We start from the raw sequence: 17,986 nt of genomic DNA on the forward strand, positions 1-17,986 counted from the left end.
ACGGTGACTGCAGGAAAAACAACAATACCTAACAGATGCTGAAATTCGAATCCGAGCAGGGAACATTTACCTAGAAGTTGGACCTGCAGCAGCACTCTCAAGGAATGGGGTGCTAAAGTGAGTGATCAAACAAGTCTCGCTTAACTAGAAACGTGTTCTAAGAAGAAGCAGCTATCTATTTTGAAGCACCCATCCAGTGCATAAATAAGTGCTTCACATTTTGCCCTTTTCATAAACCCAAAAGTTGAAATACTGGAAAACTGCAAAACGCAAATGGCAAAGGTGAGATGAATGCAGCTGCTACGAATCGAAGCTGGTCATAGTGAAGCACAAGAAGGATAACCATGTAAAATATGTAGTTATCTACAAGTAACAAGTATATCAGCAGCTTCTTTAGAGCACAAAATCAATTAAGTTAAGTCGAATTTTATAGCCCAAGTAACCCTTTAAATTTAGAATGTATTATGTTAACAGCAGTTGAAATGAGTATTACCTTACTTTGGTTTACACTGGCGAATTAATTTGCAAAATAAACTTCGCATATTAAACAAAAAGATAATCGAAAATAAGCGCTGCATATCAAACATACAAAATGCCAAAACAAACATAAGTTATATAAAAACACAGACATATCTCATGATACTATAATATATAATGAATGCAACTAAAACTAATCAACATACGCTATTAAACTGCAAAATCCAACTGAACAGTAACACTATCTGATACTTTTTAGAACAAAGAAACAGTTCTGTTGTACAATAACACAGTGGAAACTAATAATGTTGATGCTGACTATACGTATGCAGTTATACAAGTAAGGAACCAATTTCCTTCCAAATTATATGCCCACCAAACAAGCAATCCATTGCTATAAAAATCCCCCACAAATTCATGGTTACAAAACTTGCATAAACCTAAATATAATAGTTTCAAATGACCTCTTTCAGAAAACTTGCAAGGGAGGCTGCAGGCCAAGCTGGATTTTATTCTATCAAGTTGAAGGTTATTGACAAACAAAGCAACCATTCTATATTACAAAACAAGACAATGGAGTACGAAACTATAACATTTCAAGATGATGAGGTAAATTCCTAAATTAATGCTTCAGTGTTTACACAAAAAAAAAGGGAAATATCAAAATTAAAATTGATATTTAATTAATGTTCAACGGTAGAAGTATCTCTTTTCAAAAACAACAGCATTGCTTAACTGCAAATTTAAGAAATCACTCTCACTACTACAGGGAACTAATCTGCAATGTGTCCTGCACAATGAAGAAATATAAATGTATAAAGATATTATACTCAATAAAATGGCCTATGAAATTTAAAACCCAACCATCATAGCCCTGCTTAGTGAAGATTGCCAAAATTTAGTTGATCAAGTGTATCAGTTGTCATTCAACAGCCTAACTGTAATTCGACCTATTTTCGATGAGCAACCTGAGGACCAAACCAACTACCAATTTATTGCATCCATTCCAAGGCAAATCAAAATACATGACCGCTATGGTAAGGCATGATTAATTGGTTCAGTTTATACCCAAAAAATAGGAAAATTTATATAGCAATTTGAGCTTCAAACCAACAAATAAAGAGGTAATCTGAATTTGCAGATATACTGGGGATACTTATTTATGTCAATACCAATTGTCAAGTACCTAGATCAAATGGCCAACATTGGAATGTTTGTGAGGTATTTATTGTTGATCAAAGGTATGTCCATTTGTTAGATAGTCTATTCATAGCCTTCAATGTTTGAGTCATGTTTTAATAAAACACCCTATTTAAATGCATTTTAAACATGTAGTTCTGAGCAATTGATGACAGTAACGGCATGGGAAGGCATGGCTATTGAGGAGTGTCGGATTCTGTGTTCACTTGCAACATCCTTTCCAGTAGTGGCATTTACAGCACTACATGCAGCTTACAGAAAAGGTGATTTCAATACTTACACACAGAATTCAAGTGCAAACCAATATTTAAGTAACTATATAAAGCACACATCTAACTGAGCTAAACTTCTAGGGTTCTCACTTACGACAACAGAACAAACAGTGGTCAACTTATCTCCAATAGGGAACAAAGTTGCTTTGCTAAATGCATGGTAAGAGCTCGCACACTAAGATACTTGAGACTTCATTTTCAGGTGCCTAGGAATAACATAACTTATATGTCAGGAGAGAAGCACATCAAGAACTTCTGAATATTAGGAAGCAACAACTCTTAGATGTGCTCTATCCAAAAGAAGGGCGCAAAATTATTACAATGGCACAGTTGTTATAAAAAAAAGTATGCATTCAGCTTTACAAAGAATAACCATACATAACTTCATGTTTTTTTATATTAATGAATATAATTAAATCTGTACACAAAAAAACAGGTAACTGAGACTCTCCAAGAAGAAAAACACTGGTTAAAGGTGGAACTTACTAATTTTGACATTAGTAAACTACAATTATATCTTGGCTGCAGCAACTGCGGAAGAATCAATGACAAGGCCATAGACGTAACATACACATGTACCAGCTGCTTGAAAGTAGGTGTTATCTCCTCTCCAAGGTAAAGAACAGCTTCCTATACAAACGTAGTCAGTCCAATGCATTGACTTGTACACAATATATCTTAAAAAAGTGCAAACAGATTGCAGATTACATTTGACGCTGCAGACGAAACAGGCAGTTCCTTTTTCACTGCTTATAATGAAAATGCAGAGATACTTCTAGAAATCGAAGCAGCTCTCTTGTACTCAATGACTCCACAGGTAATTCAGCAGCATCAAAATCTAATTTCTACAACAAATGAATACATATAACCATTAGAATTTCCAGATTTAACAAGCGCAAATAATTCTTCAAAATTAAGATGATATATTGAAGGCTGATAATAAATCAACAACAAAATAAAAAAATATTCATGCAGGAAAAGGAGGAGTACTTGCTCCAAATTGAAAGACAAGTTAGAGATAATACAGTATACATTCAAGTTAGACCATCATCAGCTCTTGCCAGATGCAGAAAGCTCTATTGGGTGCTACAAAAAATTTCTCCGGTATAAACTATGAGATTACAGAAAGACTGATGCAAATGTTGTGGACTTCTGATCTCAAATCTAGAGTTTAAGAAGCCAACAAGAGCTGATAACTATTGTTTGTCAAATAATGTTGTATCATTTCAATGAAACAATGTTCAATTTCATCTATTTGTATTATGCTATGAATGCATCAAATATATCAGGCTTTTTTCTCTTATGTTCAGCTATAACAACAACCAACTTTGACAATTGCTGAATGTAGGACTAAATGACTTAGGTGGATAAATCAAACCATGTAGGAAAAAATAATACATAAATCAGACAACTCAAGATATCTACCAAACATACATTCATTATTAATAAATTCAAGAATGTAACCAACTTGCAGATGAAATATTCTACTGGTAAATTGCAACTCAACTGAGAAGAAACTAATTGACATCATGTTTAGTTTGTAACTGTCCTATTACCATAGAAATGACAATACCTATATAAATGTAACTTTAACTAAGATTGCAAGCAAACAATATCCAAGGGATGGCTTCAAGATACCAAGTACACAGGGCCATGCTTATACAGACAAATGTGTAAGAAAGTACCACTATAAAGAGTCCATTTAAATAGAAACTTGCAGTGATCTATACACACAACTTTCTACAAAAACATACAGTCAACCTACCAGGTTAAACATTACTCTACACAATGAAAGCTAATTTAATGACAATTTCTAATTTTTATTACAACATTTAGCCAATATAAATAATTGCACAATAATTTTACAGATAATATGAAACCTATCAGCAGATCAGCGAAAGAACTTGTGGGTAAAACAAGAAGATGTTCAATTAAACTCAAAGTCATTGAGAAGACAAATGTGCACAAAGGAATGGCTGGTTCTGAACTAGACTATCAAATATTCAAGTTTGAAGATGACGAGGTAATTACTTAAGTACATATATTCATGGCTAAATATTATTTTGATGCGAAAGAGATGATAACAAAATCACCAATTCAGGTCCAATATTGTTTGCAGGAAGTTTGAATAAACATAGACCAAACTAAACAATAATAACACAGAAACGAACATTCTGAAAAATATAATTTACGATCAAACGTTGACACCCAAACAAAAAGGGCCACAAAAAAATATAGCAATTTTAATAACATCATCTAAATGCTGCAGGGAACTGAGGTTCAAACTCTACTGTGTGACGAAGACTTAGAAGTTTTCAAAGATATTATGCAGGATGACCTATCGTACGAAATTTCCAATTTTAAACTGAAGTTGATGCCTGTTGACGAATGGGAAGACCCAGAAAAGGAAATATATGAACTAATTTTCAATCAGGATACCTTTGTGCTGCCTATTTCAGAGCCTCAACATCCACTGAAACTTGACTTCATTTTAATAGCATCTATTCCAAGGTCTGTTGAGCTTAATCATAAGTATGGTAAGCCTTAATTATATAAGTTATGCAAAATATATTAATTAATGCATAAGAGTTTGCAAAGTAAATCACAACTAACGTGTATTAATTTCTAATGGCAAATATCTGCAAATTGAAGATGTTCTAGGAATTGTTATATACGTAGACACTACCGCCAAAATTCCTTGTGAAAAGAGCAGCTATGAGAATATCTGTGAAGTTATGATCATTGATCAAAGGTTAGCACATACCTAAATAATATTTAAACAAAGTAAATTCAGTTTAACTATTACTTTTAAAACTGCATTTTAAAAAAACAATTCTTTGACTAAATGTGTAGTTCTGAACAACTAATGCTCATAACGGCTTGGGAAAAACTGGCTATCGAGCAATGCAAGGCTTTGCAAAGCATCACACCATCATTTCCCGTGGTTAGCTTTGTAGCTGTGAGGTCATCTTACAGAAAAAGGTGTGAATATTAAAACAAATAAAATGATTATTTAGAACAACATCACTTCTTTTGAACCTCAATTTAAACCACATGTCGTCAAAATGCAGGATTTTCGCTTACAACTACTCATTCAACATATATATCAATTGAACCAGAAGGGCAGGAGGCTGATGCACTACGTGACTGGTAGGGTTTCCCAGATAACTTCACACATGAAGCTCATAGAAGTTTAATATATCTAACAATTTGTGGAAAATTTAAAGGAGGAAAGCAAACACACAAATTCTGGCTGCAAAGCATCAACAAATATTTCAAGTTTGCCATCAGAGCAATGATCGTGCTATAACTACAATAGCCAGCCTTCTTAAGAAAAACGTAAGAAAATATTATAACTGTAAAAAATGATTAGCTGACATATATCAAGTATGTCTTTACGACTAATAACATAAGGAAATGGATAAGTAGGTATTCTATAACTCTGCAATTATAGCTGATTAATAAGATTGGATTATCTTATCTCTAAGGTGAATAATACGCTGCAAGAGGAAAAACATTGGCTATGTGTGCAGCTGACTGAATTTGAGCTGAAAGATATTCACTTCTACCTTGGCTGTAGCAAATGCGGGTCAGGAAGTTATGAAAGCATGGGAGAGGGATATACATGTACTTTCTGTTTTACAGAGAATGTTATTTCGTTACCAAGGTAAAGCATCGTTTAGATAGGCCTGCATCACACTGAAAATTCCATAAATAACATGCCTGTCCTCTGATAACTGTAGGATGAAGTTCATATTTGTTGCAGTATATAGCACAGGAACTTATTGCTTCACTGCTAACTACCAAAATTCCGAAAAAATACTTCAGATCAGTGCATCAACCCTGTACTCAATGCTTCCAAAGGTGCGGCCTGTTCTCATAAATATCTTTCTAAAGCGATGCATTTACATTTAAAAAGACGAACTAAAACAACAGCATACCTTTTTTGTTTGCGGAAGATATTAATGCTCTATATAAATGCAGGAAAAACAGGACTGCCTTATCCGCATTGAGAAGAAGCCCAAAAACTAAGGCAATTTATATACAAGCTGTACCTGCTAAATCACTTTCTCGCGCTCAAATCCTAAAGTGGGTGCTCGAAGAAGTCTCTCTTACCTAATCCAACATCTCCAAAACTAGGTTAATAAGTTTGGCAGGGGTTTTGTTGCATGGCCAGATTTTGAAGAAATTGCAACATAAGTCAGTAGAATTAGTGATGTCCTGCAAGGTAGCAAACTACCAATTTTATCCCAAAAAAAAATGTAAATTATGCTTTGGGAAAATTATGTTCAGCAGTTAATCATGTCTTTTATAACAAAAGAAATAGTCTTATGCTCTACAGTCTACCGCATTTACGACATCTCCCTTCCAAAAATGCCGCATCAGCTACAATGCCGCCTAATTATAAATGACTATCCGTGAACAAACTTACCTATTTGACAAACAAATTGGCGAAAGACCAAAGACTATTATCATTCAGCTGATATTACAAATACCAAATAAATCAACAACAATTATAAAACTGCACTAATCAAAAACAAACAACCCACCTGAAATTGTCCATACTGAAACTTTACAAAATTTTCACAGCATTCTCGGTAGAAAAAAAATGTTGAGTCTAATCAATTACAGGTATACAGTTGAAAGCCAATGTCATTGTTCTGTCTATCTCCTATCAGAAAATGTTGATTATACAAACTTGCAAATCAGGACAAGAAATACCAACATCAACTTTAGTCAAAAAAAAAAGTTAAAGGGAATCCAAGGCTACACAGCAAGCCTTAGTCGACAACATTCTACATGCATTGGACTAATCAATACTTTTGCAGAGGATGCCTCAAAAGCAATTTCAGTCTTTAATCTTTCATCTGTACATATAACAAAGGCAAAAAATTTTCTTTTTTTTTCCATAAATAAAAAAAAGTTCAACTACTTTATAAAGCTGCAAAGCTAATATTCATCCCAACAACAAACAAATCAATACATCTTCCTTAGATTTACACTCACAAGAACATCCTACCCCACAAAAAATTCTGCAATGGCTACCAATCTTGCAAAACCATATTCGTGTATTTTAGTCAATGCACCAAGCCATTATCACAAGGGACAAAGAGTTTGTAAAAGTTTTACCAAACTCAGAAATACTGTAATCAGCCTGGGATACTTAGTCACAAAGGTAAAGCCAATCTGGGCTGCAAATGAGTTTACGGGAGTGCTGATTGTGGAATTCGAGTGTACAATACAACATAGCATTTCTGCCTTGAAGCTTGCTAAGATGTTTGATAAGGCTAATCATGGTTATAATAGCTGGTCTAACAGTAACAATGATGATGTCCAGCCATACCTATGGGTGGCCACAGCAAGGGATCATCAGTATATACGTCCAGGTACTGTTGACTATGTAGCCGTACCAGATTATGTCAGGGTCAAGCTACAATACTCGCAGATGGAGAGGCTAACAGCGCATACTCTCATACTCTTCTTGTGTTCAATGAAATGTAACTGTCCAAAAAAAGGTATTACGGTTAAAGGCACTGCCTAGCACCTGAGGAAATCAATTAATACTGCACTATTCCAATTCAGAATCCAGTGTTTATGTAATTCCTGTCCTTAAATTTAGTTATCCTGAATAAATTGTTTCTGAAAAATAATGTGTCAAACTATACTAAAAAAAATATATTGTAACTTCAGAAATTACTCTTTAATGTCAACAGCACCCATCAACAGTCTACAATTTCATTGTTTACATTTCATATTAATCATTGCAACTATCTGCAATACTCATATCACAGTATAAATCTGAAAAAAAAACAAAAAAAAAAACTCTGACGGTAAACTACAGGTCAGTCAATAACCATAAGTTAATCCAGGTAAAGAATGCAGACCATTGAACACAAATTAACAATAAATTGCCAGTTTCACATTAAGTAAGAATTTAAACGTATGGTCAAAAATTAACAATGAATTCGCAGTTTCAAATGCAATTAATAAGGAAAACCATTGAATCTACACTGCATATGAACAACCAATGAATCAATAAATTGCTATATAAATTCCCAATACAATATTAAACAACATCAATAAATCCACCACTATATTAAAGCAACAAATTTACAACAGAAATCATATCCAACGAATCAAAACCACAGATAAAACACCCAAAAAAAGAGCCTGCAAACACAGAAATAGCCAATGTCTTTGTATACCCATACACTTGCATCTTAGCGAATGTTCCGGGGAAAATAGAAGGAGGCATATACGTCCCACGAAATCTCAGCAATCTCGCTAACATCCTAAACAGCCAGGGATACAACATTGAAGGAATTTGCACTACGACTTCCACAGCAGCGAGACATTTCAATGGAATTGTCCGACTTGAGTTTGGTGAAGATGATACAGCCTGCAAGTTGGCATTCAAATTAGCATAAAAATTCGAACAAGTAGGGCGTGGAAGAGAAGACTATTATGCAACTTACAGGCCAGAACAAGGGCCATATCTTTGGATAGCTACAAGGCGAGATTCAGAATACTTTGGGTGTAAACCAACCTGTATAAAGGTCCCGTACGCATTGAAAAAACAAGGAAAAGACATGGCCGAAGATGATGATATTAATATGTATAGCTACATAAATATAGCAATTTGAATTCAAAAATATGGAATTACAAAATAACATGAACTAAGTATGTATTCATCAACAATGTTAAACAATAAACATATTTTTGTTATACAATTACTCATTTACAAAACCAGATTTAATAGAATTGATTTAGAACAAATTAAAATTTGCAGCAAATGCTTTACTGATACAGCCAGACAGTATTGCACTAAAGGACGACCAGATTCCATCTGCAAAACCAAAAGTAAGCAGCATGCCTGTCAACACATAACAATTTCCAATAAAAAGGAAACAGAAAACCGGCTATACACCACATGTAGCAGAATATATACAAATTATATACAATTTCAATGCGTAAGTTAAAAGCTAACAATATACAAAGCATTTGTCTATAAATATTCATATCTAAACAACCATTCCAACACTTTACCAGAGACAAAAAACATACACTACCACACAAATATTATGTCTATCACCTACATTAAACCATTATCATGTGTTTTAGCAAATGCACCTGGCCATTATGAAAATGGCAAGTATGTTTGCAAAAGCTTCACAATAGTAAAACATACCCTGAGAAGCCTTGGATACTTAGTAAAAAAAATAAGGATTGTTTGGGAAACAAATGAAGATGAGTTTGCAACAGTTGTTATAATCGAGTTTGGGTCTTCAACTGACGAATACATTTATGCTTTCAAGCTTTCTAAAATGTTTGAGAAAGTAAACCGGGGTCGAGCTAATTTCCAAACAACAGCGTCTACAGAACTTCAGAGATACCAACCATACCTGTGGATTGCAACTGAGTATCATCGACAGTACTTCGAAACAAGAAATGTAGAATATGAACCGGTATCTATTGTTCTCAAAAATGCAACATATTATGAAGCTAGTTGAGAAGAAATATCTGCATACGGAAATGTTTATGCGGCTTTTATTCAGATGTACATGTTAGATTAATGCAATGTACCAATATTTACGAGCAATGAATATAATGCTACTATTCGAATGCCAAATGCAGCCAAGATAGCTTATTCTATTTAAAACTACGTATCATAAAATCGATTAAAACAAATTTATAATTAAACATTCCAAAACATTCAAAAGGCAAAAATCGTATATCTTGGGGTACCGCGCGCATCACGCGCGGTGCAACCAACTAGTATTGATAAGAGTCTAGACAAGTTCAAAGGTATTGAACATGTAGATATTGAATCCACTTGCTTCCGCTTCGGGATTAATTCATTAAGCTAAGATGTATTGCCATTCTTATAATTCGTATACTTAGAGTATGACGAAAGGTTATAAATCTAATTTCAGTGAAAGTCACTATATAGCCATATAGTCTATTCGGTAGTACTCAAGAAGCACTAATGATTTGTCTTCCATGTCTCATATGTTGATAACATATGAGACATTGAAAATGATGGGCCAATACACTCTTCCGTGAAGAAGTGATTGGGAGACTAGGAAGAGATGCAAGTCATCTTTAGTATCCGAATCTATAGTGATAGATTAGAGAGGATAAGTGTGTAGAAATAATCATTAGATTTATGTGCAATAAGTTACACAAAAACCATATTCTAAACACATAACGATGGTTGGAGAACCATCCTGACTATATTATTTAAGGAGGATATCTGCTAGAAACATCCTAGGGGTTGAACAATGAGATATATATATATATATATATATATATATATATATATATATATATATATATATATATATATATATATATATATATATATATATATATATATATATATATAGAGGCGGGATCCGGTGAGGACGGCTAAATATTTGAGGATTGAGGATTGCAATACAATATCACGAAAAAAATCAGACTTGTCCAAAAAAAAAAATTTTTTATAAAAAAAAAAAACTTTTTTTTTTGCGCAGCTATTTTTTTCGTGTGATATTGTTTCGAACAACCTGTGATATTGTATTGAATATCACGAAAAAATCAGACTTGTCCAAAAAAAAAATTTATAAAAAAAAAATTTTTTTTTTTTTTTTTTTTTTTTGCGCAGCTATTTTTTTCGTGTGATATTGTTTCGAACAACCTGTGATATTGTATTGAATATCACGAAAAAAATCAGACTTGTCAAAAAAAAAAAATTTATAAATTTTTTTTTTTTTTTTTTTTGCGCAGCTATTTTTTTCGTGTGATATTGTATTGAATATCGCGAAAAAAAATCAGACTTGTCCAAAAAAAAAAAATTTATAATTTTTTTTATTTTTATTTTTTTTGAGCAGCTATTTTTTTCGTGTGATATTGTTTCGAACAACCTGTGATATTGTATTGAACAACCTGTGATATTGTAACAAAATCCTCAATCCTCAAAAAGATAGTGTATCCTCACATGATCCCATTCCTATATATATATATATATATATATATATATATATATATATATATATATATATAGAAATTGAATCATGTGAGGCACCTTTCTTAAGGTGAGGCGGCTGTACCCATCCTAAACCGTTGAAGCTAAAAACTACCGACGCACCAGATTTTGCCACGTGTTCTCCTAAAAAACTCATCTTACAGCTGCAATTTCCCTCCATACTCACTAATTTATTCCGTACACTCCAACTCTCTTCACTTTCTGTCTCTTTTTCCGCTCGTCTTCATCAGCTCGTCTTCGCCATTATCGATCACTCAAATTTTGATCGCCATTTTACCACTGAAATTTTGATCGCCATTATCATCTTAGTTTCTATTCGGATCTAGGTAATTTCGATCAACTAATTTTCAATTCGATTCATCCCGATTTCATTCCACATCTATCGCACTAATTTTCGATAAACTTATTTAATTTGTTAAAACTTTGATCAACTAATTTAATTACTGTGTTTTGCTCTTGTTTTGCAGGTTTTGATTGATTTCTCCATTTGTTCGTATGTTTCTTTCCATTTCTTTACAATTTAATAACTAAATTTCGATTTTTGTTAATTCATCTGTTAAATTTTGGTCATAAACTCATTTAATTAGTTTAATTACTGAGTTTCGCTCTTTTTTTGCAGGTTTTGATTGATTTCTCACTTGTTCGTATGTTTCTTTCCGTTTCTTTACTACTTCATACCTTGATTTCAATTTTTGTTAATTACTTTCTTAAATTTTGGCCGTAACCTTATTTGTTTAGTTTAATTACCGAGTTTCGCTCTTGTTTTGCACGTTTTGATCGATTTATCAGCTTATTTGCTCCACATTGTTATTATGTATGCTTCTTTCTGATACTTACTCTTGATACATATTGTTTAATGACAGTTATTACTCTTTACTTTCTTATTTAGTTACTAAATTTACATTCTTCTTGTTGCAGATCGAGTCTCCAATTTTTCTTGTTCATTTTCTTACTTGCAAATTTTGTGTTCCTTTGGAGCTCGTTTGGATCTTTGAGTTTTAAGTTTTCCTTCTGTTCAATTAATCGCCTCCGGTAGTGTTTCTTGTGTTCTATGTCTATGTTTTCGCCTTGGTGTACTTCTTTGCTAAACTATTACTTTGTTCGAAGTGTGGTTTTTGTTGCACGCTTCACACATCTAAAACATGATTTTTCTTTTTACTTAGCTTTACACAGATAAAATGGTTGTGAGTCATATTTTTCCTCTTGTGGAGTAACATTTTGTGCTAGAGGCTAGAGACTAAAGAGTTTTTCACCACTCTATTCAGTCTACCTTAGCTGCCAATGAGTCTACTTGTGCTGCGAATGAACCATATGTAAGAAAACTGAGGATATGTTAGTTAAGACAACTCCTTGATACTGTCACTCTGTCAGTCGGAATTTTCAGCTGTAATCATTTTCCATTGACGTCGCACACTAATATTTTAAAAGGTTTCTCATTTGTTAAGCTGTTATCAGCATTTGCATTCTTGCAATTATTCTACACTTTTTAAACTAATATAGGCATCTACAGCTGTGGGCGAGTTCAAACTGGCTCATTCCTGGATGTGGCAGCTCCTAATGGTTTATTTGGACTTGGTATGGAGAACATATCAGTACCCAGCATACTATCTAGAGAAGGTTTCACATCCGATTCCTTCTCCATGTGTTTTGGGCGTGATGGGGTCGGAAGGATTAGATTTGTCTGAGAATGCTACTGAAAAATCAAGTTCAGAGCATCAAAGCATGAAATACCCAGGACTCGGACCAACAAAGCCTGAGGAAAAGCCGAGAGTTGTAGTCCTAGGTACGGGTTGGGCTGCATGTCGGTTCATGAAAGGACTAGACACTAAAATATATGCTACAGTCTGCTCTTTCTAAGGATCCTAATTGTTACTTCTATTTAGCCTTCTGCACTGGCATTGATACTGCCAAACATGAAGTATGTTATCTTTGCAAAACGGTTTAAAACATTTCTGCTGATTCTGCGTCATGATGTAAAATAACGGTTTTCCTTGAAATTAGGTCTACTGTGAAACAGTTGAGAATGTTGGACAATCAATCAAGTGACACCAATTCAAGGTCGCATATGACAAACTTATAATTGCAGTCGGAGCTGAGCCCTTGACATTTAACATTAAGGGTGTTAAGGAACATGCAACATTTCTGCGCGAAGTAACTCATGCTCAGGAGATCAGAAAGAATCTTCTGTCAAATCTCATGCTCTCAGAGAGTCCAGGTTATTTCTAATCCAAATTGTTCTAACCAAGATACAATTGCGACAGCAAAATTCCGTTTGAATGTATATTTTTTTTGTTTTTACTGATCAGGCATATCTGAAGATGAAAGGAAGCGTCTGTTACATTGTGTGATAGTTGGAGGCGGACCAACAGGAGTAGAATTTAGTGGTGAATTGAGCGATTTCATAAAAACAGATGTTAGTAAGCGGTATGCTCATGTGAAAGACGACATTCAGGTCACCCTTATTGAGGTATGGATTCTATTAACCGGAATGTTTGTGAAACGTCCTGCAACTATTATATTTCACTGGTCACGCCTAATTTCCCGAATTGATCAGGCTAATGAAATCCAATCGTCTTTTGATACCGGGTTGAGGGAGTATGCAGCAAATCACTTGACCAAGGTAATGCACAATTCACATCCGTTTTCCTAAATCTTATCGCGTTATTTCATTCTCTGATTTAATGCATACAGTCGGGTTGAGGGATTTCATTTCATATTTTCATTCTCTGATTTAATGCATACAATCGGGTTGAGGGATTTCATTTCATATTTTCATTTTATTATTTTGTGAATCATAGTCCTTATTTCGTGAATCCTAGGTCTTATATTGTGAAACTTGGTCATAAATGGTCAAAATCACCTATTTTGCTCCTTTTATTATTTTGTGAATCCTATACCTTATTTTGTGAATCTTAGAGCTTGTTTTGTGAAACTAGAAGGTAATATTGTGAAAATTGGTCATAAAATGGTCGAAATCACCTATTTTGCTCTTTTTCTTATTTTGTGAATCATAGACCTTGTTTCGTGAATCCTAAGCCTTATATTGTGAAACTTGGTCATAAATGGTCAAAATCACCTATTTTGCTCCTTTTATTATTTTGTGAATCTTATACCTTATTTTGTGAATCTTAGAGCTTGTTTTGTGAAAATAGAAGGTAATATTGTGAAATTTGGTCACAAAATGGTCGAAATCACCTATTTTGCTCTTTTTATTATTTTGTGAATCATTGTCCTTGTTTCGTTAATCCTAGGCCTTATATTGTGAAATCACCTATTTTGCTCTTTTTATTATTTTGTGAATCATAGATCTTGTATTTTCAGTGTTTGTGAATATTGGAGCTAATATTATGAACCTTGAAGCTAGTTTTGTGAACTTAGTACCTGATAATGTGAAATCTCGACTTGATTTGTGAAGAATGAATTTGTGAAACCTGGATTTCATTTTGTGAAACCTAGATCTGATTTTGTGAAACCTATACATGATTATGTGAACTCTAGACCTAATTTTGTGAAACTTATTTATGTGAAATCTGGACCTGATTTGTGAACTTTGTACCTTATTATGTGAAATCTCGACTTGATTTTGTGAAACTTCATTTTGTGAAACCTGGATTTTATTTTGTGAAACCTAGACATGATTATGTGAACTTTAGACCTAATTTTGTGAAACTTGTTTTTGTGAAACCTGGACCTGATTTTGTGAAGCTAGGACTTAAATTGGTCAATTTCATAGTAAGAAATACATTTATAGGCCAATGTGTCATGTTTCACATGTACATGAAGTTACTAATGTTTTCATGTCTTTGTTACTTATTAATGCATAATTTAATTTTGGTACAATATCATCTATTAGCTCAAATGGTAGAGCATTGTGCTATTGCGCAAGGTGTGGGTTCGAGACCCACATAGATGAACAAATAAAAATATACGATTATTATATAATAATTAACATTGCCAATGTATGTCTAAAGTCACTTATTCAAGTCTTAGATTTACAAAATAAGGTCCAAGATTCACAAAAACATGCATAGGGTTCACAAAATCAGGTCCAAGCTTAGATAAATCAAGTAGTTTCACAAGTTGTAGCTTAAGAATTTTGTTTGTTATATTTTAGAGACATAAAGTAAAGTATTTGGGCTTTTGTGTGTGAGAAAATATTTGGGCCAAAAGAAAAGTTATGAATGACCCTAAGTTTCCAGCCCAATAAACATTGAAAATCAGTCCATGAAGGAATAGGGTGAGGCCGGCCGCCTCGCCATAATTAGCGGCCTCACCGGATCCGGCCTCTATATATATATATATATATATATATATATATATATATATATATATATATATATATATATATATATATATATATATTTGCGAAAAGTTATGGAATAAAAGTGTGCGGGCAGTACATGATTGGTAAGTTGAATAATATACATGCATGATGGATGTTGTGGCTTGGCTTTTGAAAATAGTAACATGTTGTTAGGGATACTGGTTTATGAGCATTGAGTTGTTTTTGTTTACTTTGTTGTTATTTAAGTTGTTTGGAAGTAAGAATCAAATAGTTATGACGTTGTCCGATTACAGCGAAGTTGTCTTTAAACTGATATAACTTGAGATTCATATATGATTTTTATGTGATTCCACTTGGAGGTGGTAGCTTGTTCTTTTACGATTCTAACGATAGGTCACACGCCCAAAATAACCAAGAAACGAGTGAGATACGACCGTTTTACGAAAATTGGACAGTGCTGCGAAATGCGTAGGGTACTTGATCGAGTAGCCCTTACTCGATCGAGTGTACCTCTTGTTAATCGATCGAGTGTCCCTTACTCGATCGAGTAACCCTGGTAATTTGTTGTACATGCTTCTGACCTTCACCTACTCGATCGAGTAGGATGTACTCGATCTAGTGACCCCTGTTTTGGGTTATATGCTTATCTTTTGACTTCGTCGCATATCATGTTTAATTCAAAGGTGTTCCTTTACTTCTTTATGCATTGTTTTACGTATATGTTGGTTCTGATGTATAAGTTACCAAATCTTATGATGTAATGAGTACCACCTTATGATGGATATGAGTTCGGTGGGGAGGACATGAGTTATATGTGGTTGTGATGGATAGTGGAAAAAGGAAAGGGATATTGATGAGCTTATCGAGGCAGGGAGCATGTTTTGTGAGATGTGGTGAGTGATATAGCCGCGTGTTGAGTAATGTAAAAGTAAGTGAATATGGGTAAGGGGGTGATGTAAGTTTTTGGAACATGAGAATGAAAAGATTGAAATGAGGGATGCGAATGGTGGTAACTTGAGATGTTTAAGGATTATGAAGGGAGATAATTATAATCAGATTGGTTAAGAATATATGTAATGGAAAGGTCGTTGTAGATAGATGGAAAAGAATGGTGTATAAAGAGCTTAGACTGAGTTATGCAGCGATGTGGACTTGTAGATAGAGATTTAGTTTGGGAATTTGGATTATCAAGAGGTGAGCCTAGTGTGTAATTTCTTTGAGCAATTAACGGTATGAAATGAGTTTTGGTTTCTAGAGGCAAAAAAAATGAGAAGTATAAGTTGAACGGTAAACGTTGATTTTGTGGATTGATTAGTGGCAAGTGTGAGTGAGTAGAATGATGAGAGAGGACCCATGGTAAGAAAGAGTGAGAAGGTACCGATATGGAGTAATGGAATTTGACTTTTGGAGCAACGAAAAGAGTAACCGGATTACCAGAGAGTTAGGTACACGGAGTAAGGAGATGAACTAATAATTGGTCTTGTTGAGTGTAAAGGGAAGAGAAGGATGAAAGTAAGCTGAGAAAACATCGACCAGAGTTAAGGAACATGAAAGTAAGGAATCATGGAAATGTGTGACATCATCATGAGAGGATGTGAGTTAATAGTTATATAGGAGTTTCAGGACAACATGTTAGCCATGAGTTGTGAGGAATTAAGGAGAGTAAAAAGTTGGTAAAGTATGCACACGATATAAGGATTTGGTGGTGAGTTGGGTGACGATACAATTAAAGACAGAATTGGGATGAATGCTCAGGTAATTTTTGTTGATGGATTTGATGTTCGATATTTGGGATGTTAACCGAAGATGGGAAAGAAATCGTGATATTTAAAGATGAGTGTAAGAGGTTTGATATACGAACAATGGTAGTGTCGAGGTGTTGTCACTAGTGGTTAAGGGTGATGATAAATAGGAAAGATAGCCATTCTAAAGAGGTTGATTTTGTAGAGGCCGGATTGATATGTATGGTTGTGAGGGAGTATAAGATGTGGTTATAGGAGGCGGTTTCTAGTGGTTGAGTATTAGCGGTAAGGTTATATTTGGCAGGAGGTGATGGTTATGCGAATGGGAGAATGTTTTATGAGGGGCATACGAGTTAAGCTCGGGCGAGAGGTAAACTTTATCAGGTGGTAACTTACGTGATCAGGTTTCCCTACTCGGTTATTGATTACGTAGTTGTTGTTGATGGTTGATTAATGTTGTTGATTCATATTGTATTGTAATTGGTAATTGGTAATTGTTGTTGTATAAAGTGGTTTGTTGTATAATTGTCTGTGGTTCTCGAGGTGCGTCCTCGGCTGAGTGGAGTCACTTGCGGGAGTTGCTTCAAGCCCTTGATTCGCCCTCTGTGGAACCCACCACAGAGGGGATGTGCACATTAAGGAACATGGGTTATCGCTCGGATGAGATGAATGGGGCTTAGGTGGGAACGACTGCGGTCCCCCACTGGCGGTGAGGAATATCTGTTGTGATGGATATTCTGGCAGGACTACACACTTTAGCGTGTAGTCAGGTGTGTGGAGTTGTGATGGAGATTGGGTGATTTGTGTATTGTTTTTGTGTAATCAATAACTGACCCCGTTTAAATGTTTTAAAACCTGTGGTGATCCATTCGGGGGTGGTGAGCAGTTGTCTAGCAGGTATACTATGGATGCGCGCGGGATTAGCAAGGGATGGAGTTGCCACGAGTCTGATAGTAGTCTTCCACTGGGTAATCATAATACA

This window comes from Silene latifolia, chromosome X, assembly GCF_048544455.1.
Source record: "Silene latifolia isolate original U9 population chromosome X, ASM4854445v1, whole genome shotgun sequence".
Classification (NCBI taxonomy): Eukaryota; Viridiplantae; Streptophyta; class Magnoliopsida; order Caryophyllales; family Caryophyllaceae; genus Silene; species Silene latifolia.